Genomic DNA, 13582 nt, shown 5'->3' with positions numbered 1-13582 from the left:
GCTTCACATTCGCAGACGATATCTTAGGCTGCCTCTCCTCAGAGAATCTGCCCGCCCCAGTCCTGGAAACTTTGCTCCACTCCTAAGCGTGTTTCTGTGCAGCTCTCCACCAAGAAGCCGCCTAGGTCCTGGGACTCTGCTCTGCACCTAATTGCCTGGCTATGCGGTCCCTCCTCTTAGCACACCCTGGAGCCTGTACAATAGCTCCGAGTCCCAAGAGACCCGCCCACACGCCTCTTCATTCCGGACAGCCACCCTGTTCTTTCGATGCAGTCACTAGGAGTCCAAGCAAATCATTTCGCATCTCCTCCTCCCGCCAGCCGCCTGTAGCCCTAGGCAGTCACTTGGAGTCCAACTGACCCGCCCTGTTCCTCCCCCTCCTCAGTGTAGCCCCCTGGGTGTTCTGGAGCGGTAGCTCAGAGACCAAGCAACCCACTGCACTCCTCCTCCAGGCTGGCCACCGGTGTTCAGGAGTGGTCGCTTTGAGTCTAAACAACTCACCACTCGCCTCTTCCTCTGGCAACTGCCTGTAGCTCTGACGCAGTCACCTCCTAGACCAAGGACCGCCATGTTCCCTCTCCCCGGGCAGCCTCTGGTGTTCAGAAGTGGTCTCTCTGAGTTCAAACGCTCGCCATGCAGCTCCTCCTCAGGCAGCTGCCCGGAGCCCCAGTAGTTGCTCCAAGTCCAAGCGCTGTGCTGAGCAGCCACCTCTATGATGATCCCATTTGTCCGAGTTCACTGCTACCGTGGGGAAGGGGCATCTCGCCAGGCAACCTCTACCTCACAAAGTTCCCTGCGTTCCGGGACTTCCGCCTCATCCGGGACGCCTCCCCAATGGGAGAGACTCACCTGGCGGCTTTGAGCTTGGTCCCAAGTCTCTCACTATCTCTCTTGGAATCCTGCATCCTGGAGCAACATGAAATGCAGCCGCCTCTATTCCGCCATCTTGAAAACCACATGTTTAAATATTTTTAAAAGTCAATGTGCTTTCTATAATGATACCTAGGGCACTTTGTATCGTGAAAACATAATGCTATTCCTGAGACCTTAATTCTTGTGATTGTCCTGGTAAAAGAAACTCATTAATCATGAAGTTAAGCAGAACTTAGAAATTGGAGGGATTGGTCTTTCCTGGTGAAACAGCAGCTTCACACTCTCCCTCCAGCTGGCTAAGGCATTAAGTTTCCTTCAAGATACAGCCATGGTTTTCACATGCTCTGTAAACTGACCACTAAGTTCACTTTGAAATGAAAAAACCACAGAAGCCAGAGCATGTGAGAGGGAGCCTCCTGGAGTTCTTGATAGTTTCCTCTGGTCTTATACCAATGCATTATTATGAATAATTTGAAGTTTTTGAGAAACCATAGTAGGGAATGCACTGACTACTGACCCAGAGCAGTAATAATTTTCTGAAAGCTACCTTTTTGAATGTCTGCACTGAACAACAAAATTTAAAAGAATGAATTAAATTCATTTCCAATCTCTGGAATCATGGCAGGCTTCTTTACAGATTTATCTAAATCTAATTATTCAAGCATATTACCTAAAAGTTTTTTTTTTTTTTGTAGTCATGTGATATTAAATAACAACAGATGGGGAAAAAGCTAAAGTATGGCTATAATTTGTTACCCACCAAACAAGTTTCTTCATTGTTCATATTTCTGCTCAAACTCCTTTCAAATACAGTAATCTTAAAGTCTGACTTCTGGTTGTTATCCTAACTCATAAATACTTGTGAAAGACTGAAATATTTATAATGCATAAAATATGTATTCAGAGATACTATCCCCATTCAGTGTTCTTGAAACAATTTTAAAAATTCCTATTCACATTTTTAACCCTCATCTTTTACTAAGTACTTATCTTCACCAAGAGAGCATTGCATAATAATTTTTTTTTAAATGAAGAAGAAAGACTGACGGCAGACTGCCAGTGTCGCAACAGCTGCCTGCTGTTTGCCTGAATTCCACTGTCACAGTACATGCAGGTTTTGGTACCTGGTAACTGACGCCATTTGAGACACAGACAGGACCCTGGGCAGACTGACCAAACCCTTTCTCCAGGACTCTTCAGACTGACCCGACACTCCCTGCCTCTGAGACCTCAGATAGACTGACTGCTCTCTTGCCTCCAGGACCCCCAAACTGCACCCCACTCCAGGATCCCTCAACCACAATGACCAACACCCTGCATCCAGGACCCCTGCCTGAACAACAGCACTTCATTTCCAGGAACCTGGGCCAACTAAGTCCACACCCCGAGTTGCAGCTCCCCATTAACCAACATATTTGAAAGTCAGAGTGGCCATCTTGGATTATCTTAGAAGCAGTAACTCCCATTTTAGGTGTGGCAAATCTGATCCTGAGATGCCTGCTGGAGACTGGAGGCTCAATGTCAGATTCCTCTCGTGCTTCAGGCTCCTAAAGACTGGGAGGTTAAAATGGCATATGACTGTTATGGTGTAGATTTGTTTTCTTTTTTATTTCTACTTTTTCAAGAAATTTAAGTTTTTATTTCTTTACTTTTATCACTCTATTTTCCTTTACCTATTTCTTCAGAGTCTCTTCCATTGCTCACGCTAACAACCAACTTCGTTTGATTTCACTTTTACACTTCCTACTCTTTAGAACTTCTATATATTCTTTTCTTATTCCATTAACAGCTACATCTTACACCCCTCCCCATCCTTTTTGTCCTCCATTAGAAATGGCAAACCTTATTGCAAATCTATTTGTTACACTGTAGATAATAATTGAAATCATTCTGTTTATTATGACAATATTGTTAATGTCTTCATAGGGGCTATGTGATTTAGGGTTGCATATTGTCTGTACTGGGCACTGCTAATATTGATCTCCCCCTTAAGGAAAAGTTTTTGGAAACCTATATGGTCACTATAAGCCTACACGGGGGGAAACTGCAATACCCAGATCTGCACTGCTATAGGGGAATATACATGAACAACATGAAAAACAAGGAAAGAAAATGATCCAAACAAACCTAGATTCTACAATAAATAATCCAGTGACAGCATGATAGAAGAAAAAGAGTTCAGAATATACATAATTAAAATGATTCATGAAAAAATGGATGAGATAAAAGAACAAATGCAGGCAATGAATAATCACTCCAATAAGCAGTTGAAGAGCAACTGCAGAAAGCTAAAGATCATTTCAACAAAGAGATAGTGATTCTAAAAGAAAAAAAAAAAAACAGACAGAAATCCTTGAAATGAAGAAAACAATAAACCAAATAAAGAACTCAATGGAAAGCATTCCCAACACACTAGACCACTAGGAAGACAGAACTTCAGGCAATGAAGACAAAATATTTAATCTTGAAGCTAAAGTTGCACAGAGAAGATGATAAGAAATCATCATGAACAGAACCTCTAAGAACTATGGGACATCATGAATTATTGGAATTATCAGAATTGAGGAAGACACAGAGATACAAACCAAGAAATGAACAATCTATTCAATGAAATAATATCAGGTAATTTCCCAAACCTGCAGAATTAAATGGAAAATCAAATACAAGAGGTTTATAGAACACCAAATGCACAAAATCAAAACAGATTCACACCAAGGAACATTATAAAGAAAATGCCTAATATACAAATAAAGATAGAATTTTGAAGGTTGCAAGAGAAAAGCATCAGTTTACATCAGCAGATTTCTCAGTCCAGACTCTAAAATCTAGAAGAGCCTGGAAAAATATATTTCAAGCTCTGAAAAAACATGGTTGCCAGCCATGAACACTATACACATCAAAACTAACCTTTAGACTTAAAGATGATATAAAATCTTTCCATGAGAAACAGAAGCTAAAAGAATTTACAAATAGAAATTCTGAACTACAGAATATTCTCAACAAAATATTTCATGAGGAGGAAATGAAAAATAACAATGTAGGTCAGCAAAAGGAGAAACTACCTTAAAGGAAAAACCAAACAAAGGAGAAATCAAGTCAAGTTAAAAACCACAAATAAGCCCAAATGACTGGGAATACAAACGATATCTCAAAAACAACCTTGAACATTAATGGCCTAAACTCATCAATCAAAGGACATAGACTGGCAGATTGGATTACAAAGAAAGACCCAACGATATGCTTCCTTTAAGAAACTCATCTCATAGAAAAGGACATCCACAGACTAAAGGTGAAAGGATGGGAAAAAACTTACCACAAACATGGACACAGTAAAAAAGCTGCGGTTTCCATTCTTATTTCATATAAAGTGGATTTCAAGTCAAAGTTAGAGGTATGAAGAAGGACACTTCTTACTGTTTAAGGGAACCATAAATCAGGAAGACATAACAATTATAAATAATTTATGCCCCAAACAACAGTGCATACATGTACATCATACAAATTCTCCTCAATTCCAGGAATCAAATAGACCACAACACAATAATTCTGGATGACTTTAACACACCAGTGTCACCACTGGATAGATCTTCCAAACAAAAACAAAGAAACCATAGAACTCAATAACATAATCAATAACTTAGACTTAACAGACATATATAGAATATTTTATCCATCAATGAGTGAATACACTTTCTTCTCAGCAGCACATGGAAACTTCTTGAAAATAGGTCATATGTTATACCACAAAGTAGCCCATAGTAAATTCAAAAAATAGAGACACTACCTGGGTTCTGTCAGATCATAATGGAATGAAATTAGAAATCAGTGACAAAATAAAAAACAGAAATTGCTCCAATACCTGGAGACTAAATTATATATTATTGAATAAAGCATGGATAACAGAAAACATCAGGGAGGAGATAAAAAAAATTTCTTAAAGGTAAATGAGAATGGTGATACAACATATCAAAATCTCTGGGACACTATGAAAGCAGTTCTAAGAGGAAAATTCATTGCATGGAGCACATTCAAGAAAAGAATAAAAAGTCAACAACTAAATGACCTAACATTACAGCTCAAAACCCTAGGAAAAGAACAACAGAACAACACCAAAAGTAGTAGAAGTCTATAAATAATTAAAATCAGAAATGAAATCAATGAAATTGAAACAAAAGAAACAATTCAAAAAATTTGTGAAACAAAAAGTTGGCTCTTTGAAAAAGAAAACAAAGTAGACAAACCCTTAGACAACACTAACAAAGAGAAGAAGAGCAAAAACTCAAATTACTAAAATTCATGATGAAAAAGGAAATATCACAACAGACACTACTGAAATACATAACATAATGAGAAGCTACTTTGAAAATCTATACTCCAACAAAATAGAAAATATCAAAGACATTGACAAATTTCTAGAGACATATGATCCTCCTAAACTGAACCACGAGGACATACACAATTTTAAAAGGTCAATATCAAGTAATGAAATAGAAGATGCCATCAAAAGCCTACAAACCAAGAAAAGCCCAGGACCAGACAGATTCTCAGCCGAGTTCTACAAGACCTTCAAAGAAAAACTTATTCCAATACTTCTCAAACTGTTCCAGGAAATAGAAAAGGAGGGAACCCTACCAAACTCATTCTATGAAGCTAATATTACCCTCATACCCAAGCCAGACAAAGACACATCAAGGAAAGAAAATTTTAGACTAATATCTTTGATGAATATAGACAGAAAAATCCTTAACAAAATCCTGGGAAACCACATCAAAAATATATTAAGATGATAGTGCACCACAATAAAGTGGGGTTCATTGCTAGAAAGCAAGGTTGGTTCAACATCTGGAAATCAAAAATGTAATTCATCACACCAATAGACAAGTATAATAATCATATGCTTATTTCAATTGATGCAGAGAAAGCATTCAACAACTTATAACACCCCTTCATGCTCAAAGCACTAGAAAAAATAAGGATATAGGAATATAGCTCAATATTCTAAAGGCTAGATATGCTAAGCCCAAGGTCAACTTCATTCTTAATGGAGAAAAACTGAAAGCATTCCCTTTTAAAATGTAAAAAGACAAGGATGCCCTCTTTCACCACTTCTATTCAATATCATCTCTGAAATACTAGCCAGATAATTATATAGAATGAAGAAATTAAAGGGTTACGAATACAAAAATTGGAACTCAAGCTGTCACTGTTTGCTGATGACATGTTTCTATATTTAGGGGATCAAAAAAACTCCACTATAAAACTTCCAGACCTCATAAATAAATTCAGCAAAATAGCAGGGTATAAAATCAACATACATAAATCTGAATCATTTTTATACATAAGCAATGAAATATCTGAAAGAGAAATGAGGAAAACAACTCCATTCAAAATAGCCTCAAAAAAAGTAAAATACTTTGGAATCAATCAAACCAAAGAGGTGAAAGATCTCTACAATGAAAACTACAAAACATTAATGAAAGAAATTGAAGAAGACCTTAGAAGATGGAAAGATCTCCCATGTTCTTGGACAGGCAGAATTAATATTATCAAAATGGCCATACTTCCAAAGGTGCTTTACAGATTTAACACAATTCCAATTAAAATCCCTATGACACTTCTCATAGAAACAGAAAAAGAAATCATGAAATTCATCTGGAAGAACAAAAGACCCAGAATAGCCAAAGCAATCCTGGGCAGGAAGAGTGATTCAGGAGGTATCACAATACCAGACCTTTAACTCTACTATAGAGAAATTGTATCAAAAATGGCATGGTATTGGCAACAAAATAGACAGGTAGACCAATAGCACAGGATAGAAGACACAGAGACATACCCACATAAGTACAGTTATCTCATACTAGACAAAGGTGCCAAAAACTTACAATGGAGAAGAGATCGCCTCTTCAACAAATGGTGCTGGCAAAACTGGAAATCCATAAAATGAAATTAAATCTCTATCTCTCACCCTGTACAAAACCCAACTCAAGATGGATCAAGGATCTAGAAATTTGGCCTAAGACCCTTCACCAAATAGAAGAAAAAGTAGGCTTAAATCTTCATTATGTTGGCTTAGCACCAGACTTCCTTAACAAGACCCCTATAGCGCAAGAAATAAAAGCAAGAATCAATAAATGGGATATATTCAAACTAAAAAGTTTTTTCTCAGCACAAGAAACAATCAATAATGTGAAAAGAGAGCCTACAGAGTGTAAAAAAACTTTTCCACACACACTTCAGACAGAGCACTAATCTCCAAAGTTTATAAAGAACTTAAAAAACTTTACACCCAAAATACAATGAACCCAATCAATAAATGGACTAAGGAAATGGGCAGGCATTTAACAGAAAAAGATATACAGGTGATCCTCAAATATATGAAAAAGTGCTCATCATCCCTAGTAATTAGAGTAATGCAAATTAAAACCACCCTAAGATTTCATCTAACTCTAAGTAGAATGGTTATTATCAAGAACACAAGCACTAATAAGTGTTGGCATGGATGTCGGGGAAAAAGCACACTCATACATTGCTGGTGGAGTTGTAATTTGGTAACCACTCTGGAAAGCAGTATGAAGATTCCTCAGAAAACTTGGAATGGACCCACCATTTGACCCAACTATCCCACTCCTTGGTTTTACACAAAGGACTTAAAATTAGCATACTACAGTGTGGCAGCCACATCAATGTTCATAGCAGGTCAATTCACAATAGCTAGATTATGGAACCTACCTAGATACCCTTCAACTGATGAATGGATAAAGAAACTGTGGTATATATACACAATGGACTATTACTCAGCTATAATGAATAGAATTATGGCATTTGGTGGTAAATGGATGAAGTTGGAAAATATTATGCTAAGTGAAATAGGCCAAGGCTAAAAAAACAAAGGCTGAATGTTTTCTCTGATAAATGCATGACAATATATAATGAGGGGGACAGGGGAAAGAGAAGAATGAATAAACTTTAGACAGTGTAGAGGAAAATGGGGTGGGAGGTTGTAGGGGACAGAAAGATAGTAGAATGAAACAGACAATATTACCCTATGTATATGTATGATTACATGAATGGTATGAATCTACATTGTGTACAACCACAGAAATATAAAGTTGTATCCCATTTGTGTACAATGACTCAAAATGCAGTCTGTAAAAATAAAAAAAATAAAAAATAAATAAAATGCAAAAAGGGCAGAGAAAAATAAATAAATAAAATGAAGAAGAAGAGGAGGAGAGACAGGAGAGTAGACTTCTAAAATTTTGGAAACAGATTGAAAAAGAACAAGAAAAGTCAAGAAATTGCACTCAATATTTTAGATATCAATGTGAGGAAAGTTTTCTATTAGGAAGTGTATGAAAATAAATTTTTAAGCAAAAATATAAAAAGTACATAAAATACATGTAAATTAAAGATGCTAATACACTTATGATACATTTTTTCAATTAAGTTTTTGCTGTGATACATCATGACCTCGGTTAATATTTGAAGATAATGATTGAAAATGCCCTCTGAAGAGGGCATCCTAAATAAGTAAGTGATGTACATTTTTATTCATTCTGTTATCAATTGAAGTAAATAATGGTATTTCTGACAGGAAAACAGTCACCTTTCCTTTAGTTGTACTTCCAGTTGTCCCTCTGTATTCATGCGAGAGTGGTTCCAAACCCCACCTCCCACACACATACACCAACATCTGCTGGATTTCAACTCCCTTATATACAGTAGTATTATATGTTTATATGACTTACTGTATATCCTCCTGTATACTTTCAATCATTTTTACATTACTTATAAAAATCCCACGAAATATATTGTTTAATATTGTTTAGGAACTGTGTCAAGAGAAAAAAGTGTGTACATGTTCAATAAATATTCCATTTTGTTCCAGAAGTCTTCAAATTCATCATTGATTGAATCTGTAGCTATGTAACCCACAGGCATCCAGGACTGACTGTACCTCAAACATCATATAGCATTCTAATTATGAGATTAAATGTTATAACATTCTTCATAAATATAAAATTTAAATAACATCAAGTTACTACATCACATTTCTTACTTTATTATCCCAAATCATTCATTTATTATCCCACAACAATTCAATCAATTGAGCAAATGACAATTAAAACTGTTATTAGTACATGGCTAACTCTGTGTTTCATGCTTTGGATACAATGCCACATATTCAATTGATGATAATGTCCAACACTCAAAGTTAACTGTCCTTCACAGGACCCTGGGTTTGATCCCCAGCACACACAAAAAAACAAAAAACTATCCTTTAGTGAAATGTTACCCTAATGTGGGAGGCAGATATTAATTACTAATAACACAACTGTCAAATTACACTTATAACATGAGTCAATGAAAAATACTGTGTCAATTACAGCATAGATTAAACAAGGTCAGAAAGGTCAAAAAATTTTCTGAAATAATATGAAGTTAAATGAAGACTTCATAGATGAAGAAGATCTACTTTGGAAAAGAGGAGCAGGAAGACATTCTACTGAGAGGGAAAAACAAAATAAAGGTCTCTTGAGAGGATGGATGAGAGTAGGTGTCAGGGATTAAAGTCAGTGTAACTGCAAACAAGAGCTGCAGGAAATGTGTGGAGTCAAGAAGAATAGAGAGTACAGTAGGCAGGGGCCCAGTAAGGATTCAGTGCTTGAGTCTTTGAAGCAGAGGGATCATATGATGAGATTGAGATTAGAAAAAAAAATGACATAAATGGTTCCATTTAAGCAGGGAGAACAAACCAGAGAGGAGGTCAGTGTCCCAACTCAGCAACAGGAAGCTGTTACAAAGCTGTGGGAAAGGTGCTGATGGTTCTGGAAGAGATAAAGAAAATACTGGCTTTTTGAGGGTTTCAGAAAGGGAAAGTTTTAAAAACATGATTATTTGAATATAGGATGTGAGAGGGAAAGAAATATAAAAACTAACTTTTAAGCTTTCAACTGTTTGGATTGTTGAATATGATATTCAGTAAGGGGGTGTTGAAATGATCATAATAATTTGGGGAAACAGAGAAAAAATCCTCCAATTTTTTTTTAACATTTTAGGATGTTTATTATTTACTAAGAGTAATATGCACAAATTAGCAATAACTTTTTACTGTCACAATTAATTCATAGCAACATACACTAGCTCTAATCTGCCACAGATAACAGCATGACTAAGTCTCTTCAACAGATGTTTTTATTACCAAACTTATATTCTGTCTTTTATAATTGTTTTTTTGGTACAGACTGAGTATGATTTATTAAAAATGATTAGGACCAGGTTGGGCACCGTGGTGCACACCTGTAACCCCAGTGGCCCAGGAGGCTGACGCAGGAAGATCGCAAGTTCAAAGCTAGCTCCAGCAACTTAGTGAGGTCCTTAAGCAACTTAGCAAGACCCTGTCTCAAAATAAAAATCAAAAAGGGCTGGGAATGTGCCTCAGTGGTTAAATGCTTCTGATTCAGTTCCCAGTACAAAAAAAAATGCTTGTGACCAGAAGGACATTGAATTTTCTCAGATTAAGGAATCTGCATAGATTACCAATTGAATATCCCTAACCCAAAAGTCTGAAATCCAAAGTGCTTCAAACTCGAAAACTCTGTGAATGTCATGGTGGTACTCAAAGTTTCAGATTTTAGAGCATTTTGAATTTTTAAATTAGGGATGCTCAACCTGTACTCCTACTGTTTGGAGTAGAAATACTCATGAAAAACCTTTAGAGAATGGAAGTGAACACCTTCTCCTGGAAGAAAGCCAGCTTCTCTAAGTGAGTTTGTTTCAGTGGTGGTAGCCATGATAATTCCACCACATGGTACCCAAGATGAACCAGTTGCCACATCTTCATATTGTGCAGTCCAAGCAGAGCCATAGAACCATCGCAATATTGGTTCTTGTTGGTCTACTGAATAGCCAGCTTCACTGGTGGAGCCTGCACGTGGGCTGAGGGACACAGGTCAGTCATGTCCACAGTTCTCAATCTATCTGTCATATTACAAAGGGAATCCCCCAAGGACTTTTTCTCTGACTTCATGGGCTGCTGCAAAGTCTCTGACTCAATTTTCCCCTGGAAATGCCCTCTTGCTTTCCCTTTCAGTAAAGGGAAAAATCATCTGTAAGGCTGACTCCTATATGCTTAAGCCTTAATTTGGCTGCATCTTCAGTTGGTATGGCTTCTCTATTAAATGGTAATGTCTTCACGTTAATATCAAGCTGGACCTCCAAGTCAGAAGACAAGGTATGGGGCAAAATCATACAGTACTTAATGTACTGGGGGCCACCCAACATGTTCTCAAGTAAAAAGAGAACTTCTAGGAATTCAGGCTTTGAGCTCATATCCTTCCTTGCTAAATTCCAAAACTTTGCAGATGTCTCTTGCTGAAGGTAAGAACTAAGATGACTACCTGTATAATCTGGACACTCAAGAACAATGGTACCATCAAGAGTACACAGTTCCTTAATGAGTTCAAACTTACTTCTTACCTGAGCTAACCTAATCTGACAAACTCTGAACTCAAAGCAAAATCAATAAGCTCTATTGGAAAGTACTCAGAAAATGCCAGGCTCAGCAAGCAGGTGAGCAAACGTACTGGGTGTTGGTTGAACACCCAGTACATTTGCTTTCTGTGAATTTCATTTATCAAACTGGAATAAAATTCTTCTGTGTTGGGTGGCTAATAATTCAGAGTTCCAAATGACCACAGAATTTTGGCAACATCTTTACTTTGACAGTGCGCTATCCTAGGAGGCAAAGAAGCAACCACTGCATTCATTACTTGTTCATCCTGAATGTGTAAACTGAGCAAGCAAGAGTCAGGTGCATGACACCCTGAACCCCAAGGGATGGAATTCATTGGGGAGTAATCTCTCCAAAGTTCATAAAGTTTATGTGATCCATGTGAGTGAATCAGAACATTTTAAGAATATGCACTAAGGCATGACTACTCAGATGCTTCATGTAAGTACAGCCAAGTCTCCAGTTTCTGCATTACAAATTCAGAGAGACTACTACTTGACTTAAAGAACCCAAACAGATTGTACCAACCTCTTCTAAGTTGATCAAATCTATATACTTAAGGAACAATGATTCCAGTTTTTGCATCAGGTCCTGAGGTACCTGAGGATTTTCACCTATAATATAAATTAAGTAAATCAGTTGGAACAAGGATAGATCTTCCAGTGCAAATTAAGGTAACAAAAATTGCTTTTTTTAAATTGAGATACTCTGTGACCTAAGCAGTGGCAGAGATCAGCCACCAAGAGAATCTGATCCAGACTCATCTCCCATACCTAATGACAAAACCTGGTTTCATACACATCTAACATTGCATGGGAGTGAGGAATTCCTAAAGCGACAAAGACTGATTATATCTGGGATATCAGACTTGTTTATTTTACATACTCAGTTGGCAGAGCGGAGCAAAACTGGTACTAAACAGCAAAACAGGATGCTGCTCTGCAGGCAAAGAGCTCAGCTTACAGAAGTAATTAGCAATGGTTTGAGGTTGGAGGTTACTTTGGTAAACTATTGCTTTGTGCAAAATTAGTTCGCCTTCTGAAACAGATAGGAGCTGACAAGTTTCAGATCCGTTATAGCTGTGAAGCTGATACTCTGGGCTTAGCTGTAGGAAAACTCAGGTGCCTTCAAAGGAAACAAAAATTTCTATGTCCTTTTCATCAATTCTCACAGTCCTGGGTGAGTCCAATTGCAACTTGCTGGCTTTAGATGTAGATGCATTGCTGAATTACAAACCCAGAGGAGCACTGCTGATTGTGAAAACCCTCCGAGAAGAGGTAGCCCTACTAATTTTCTTAACTTTTCTGGAAGGATGGCAAGAACTACTATGCTTAGAAGGGGCCTGTCCCCTGTGCCATATACTGCTTCCCATATTCCAATATGCCACACTGTGTGTGGCACAATAGGCAAAAGGATTGCAAAATGCTTGATACTTCAAAGGTTTTAACAGCTTGAGAGTAACTGCCATTCTGATGTCAGTACCGATCTTTTTGGCAGTCAGAGCACAGTCCTTACAGGTTTGACCAGGTGATTTCTTGTTATATGGTGCTTGATTAGAGCTGGATAGGGAGATATTCCACAGAAACTGCCTGGAAATCTTTGGCATATCACAAGAGCTATAGGTCACAAATGACTCAGCCCGAAGTGGTGCCAGATATATTGGGTTCTCCTTTTCACCCTGGAGATCAATGATGTGGTCCCTTGCCCAAGGTCAAAGAACTCCGGTGTGGCAAGGGTCGCCAAGGTTCTCTATAAAGGAGGTCCTTTGAGAGGCATCCACAGGGCCAACCAAGAAGCGCAGACCAGGGCCTGGGCTGACACAGCCCTGGGTGGACCTGAAGAGAAGGATGCACAGCTGTAAGGCAGAATGGTCACAGGCACATGAAGCATCCACCATGACATCTTCCTGGGCTGCTGCCACTACTCACCTGAGCCTGGCAAAGGTGGGCACTGCCACATCAGACTCCGTAATCCTCCAAATATTAATAGATTTTTTATTCAACAAAGTAAGTGTTGAAATGCAATCTCTAAGTCTCCCCTCAGGTTTGGGTTTGTAATCAAGACATTGATCCACAGTGATGCCACAGACCCTACAGAAATTCACACTAAGTATACATAGACAAAATAATCTGTCTGTTTACTGTAGGCATCCCATTCTTGTTTTGCTTTTCATTTTAATATCTTTGAAATTGAGAC

The 13582-nt window shown here is 37.9% G+C and overlaps 2 pseudogenes; one reads left to right on the top strand and one right to left on the bottom strand.

Annotated features, from left to right (window-relative positions):
• Window positions 1–2292, top strand: part of LOC124974898 (zinc finger protein 606-like) — a 4029-nt pseudogene extending 1737 nt beyond the window's left edge.
• Window positions 2293–10588: 8296 nt separating this feature from the next.
• On the bottom strand, window positions 10589–13000 carry LOC124974902 (FAST kinase domain-containing protein 5, mitochondrial-like; annotated as a pseudogene).
• Window positions 13001–13582: the final 582 nt, after the last annotated feature.

Source organism: Sciurus carolinensis, unplaced genomic scaffold, assembly GCF_902686445.1.
Source record: "Sciurus carolinensis unplaced genomic scaffold, mSciCar1.2, whole genome shotgun sequence".
Lineage (NCBI taxonomy): Eukaryota > Metazoa > Chordata > Mammalia > Rodentia > Sciuridae > Sciurus > Sciurus carolinensis.
The sequence above is the reverse complement of the archived record's forward strand: the minus strand, read 5'-3'. Positions and strand labels throughout refer to the sequence as shown.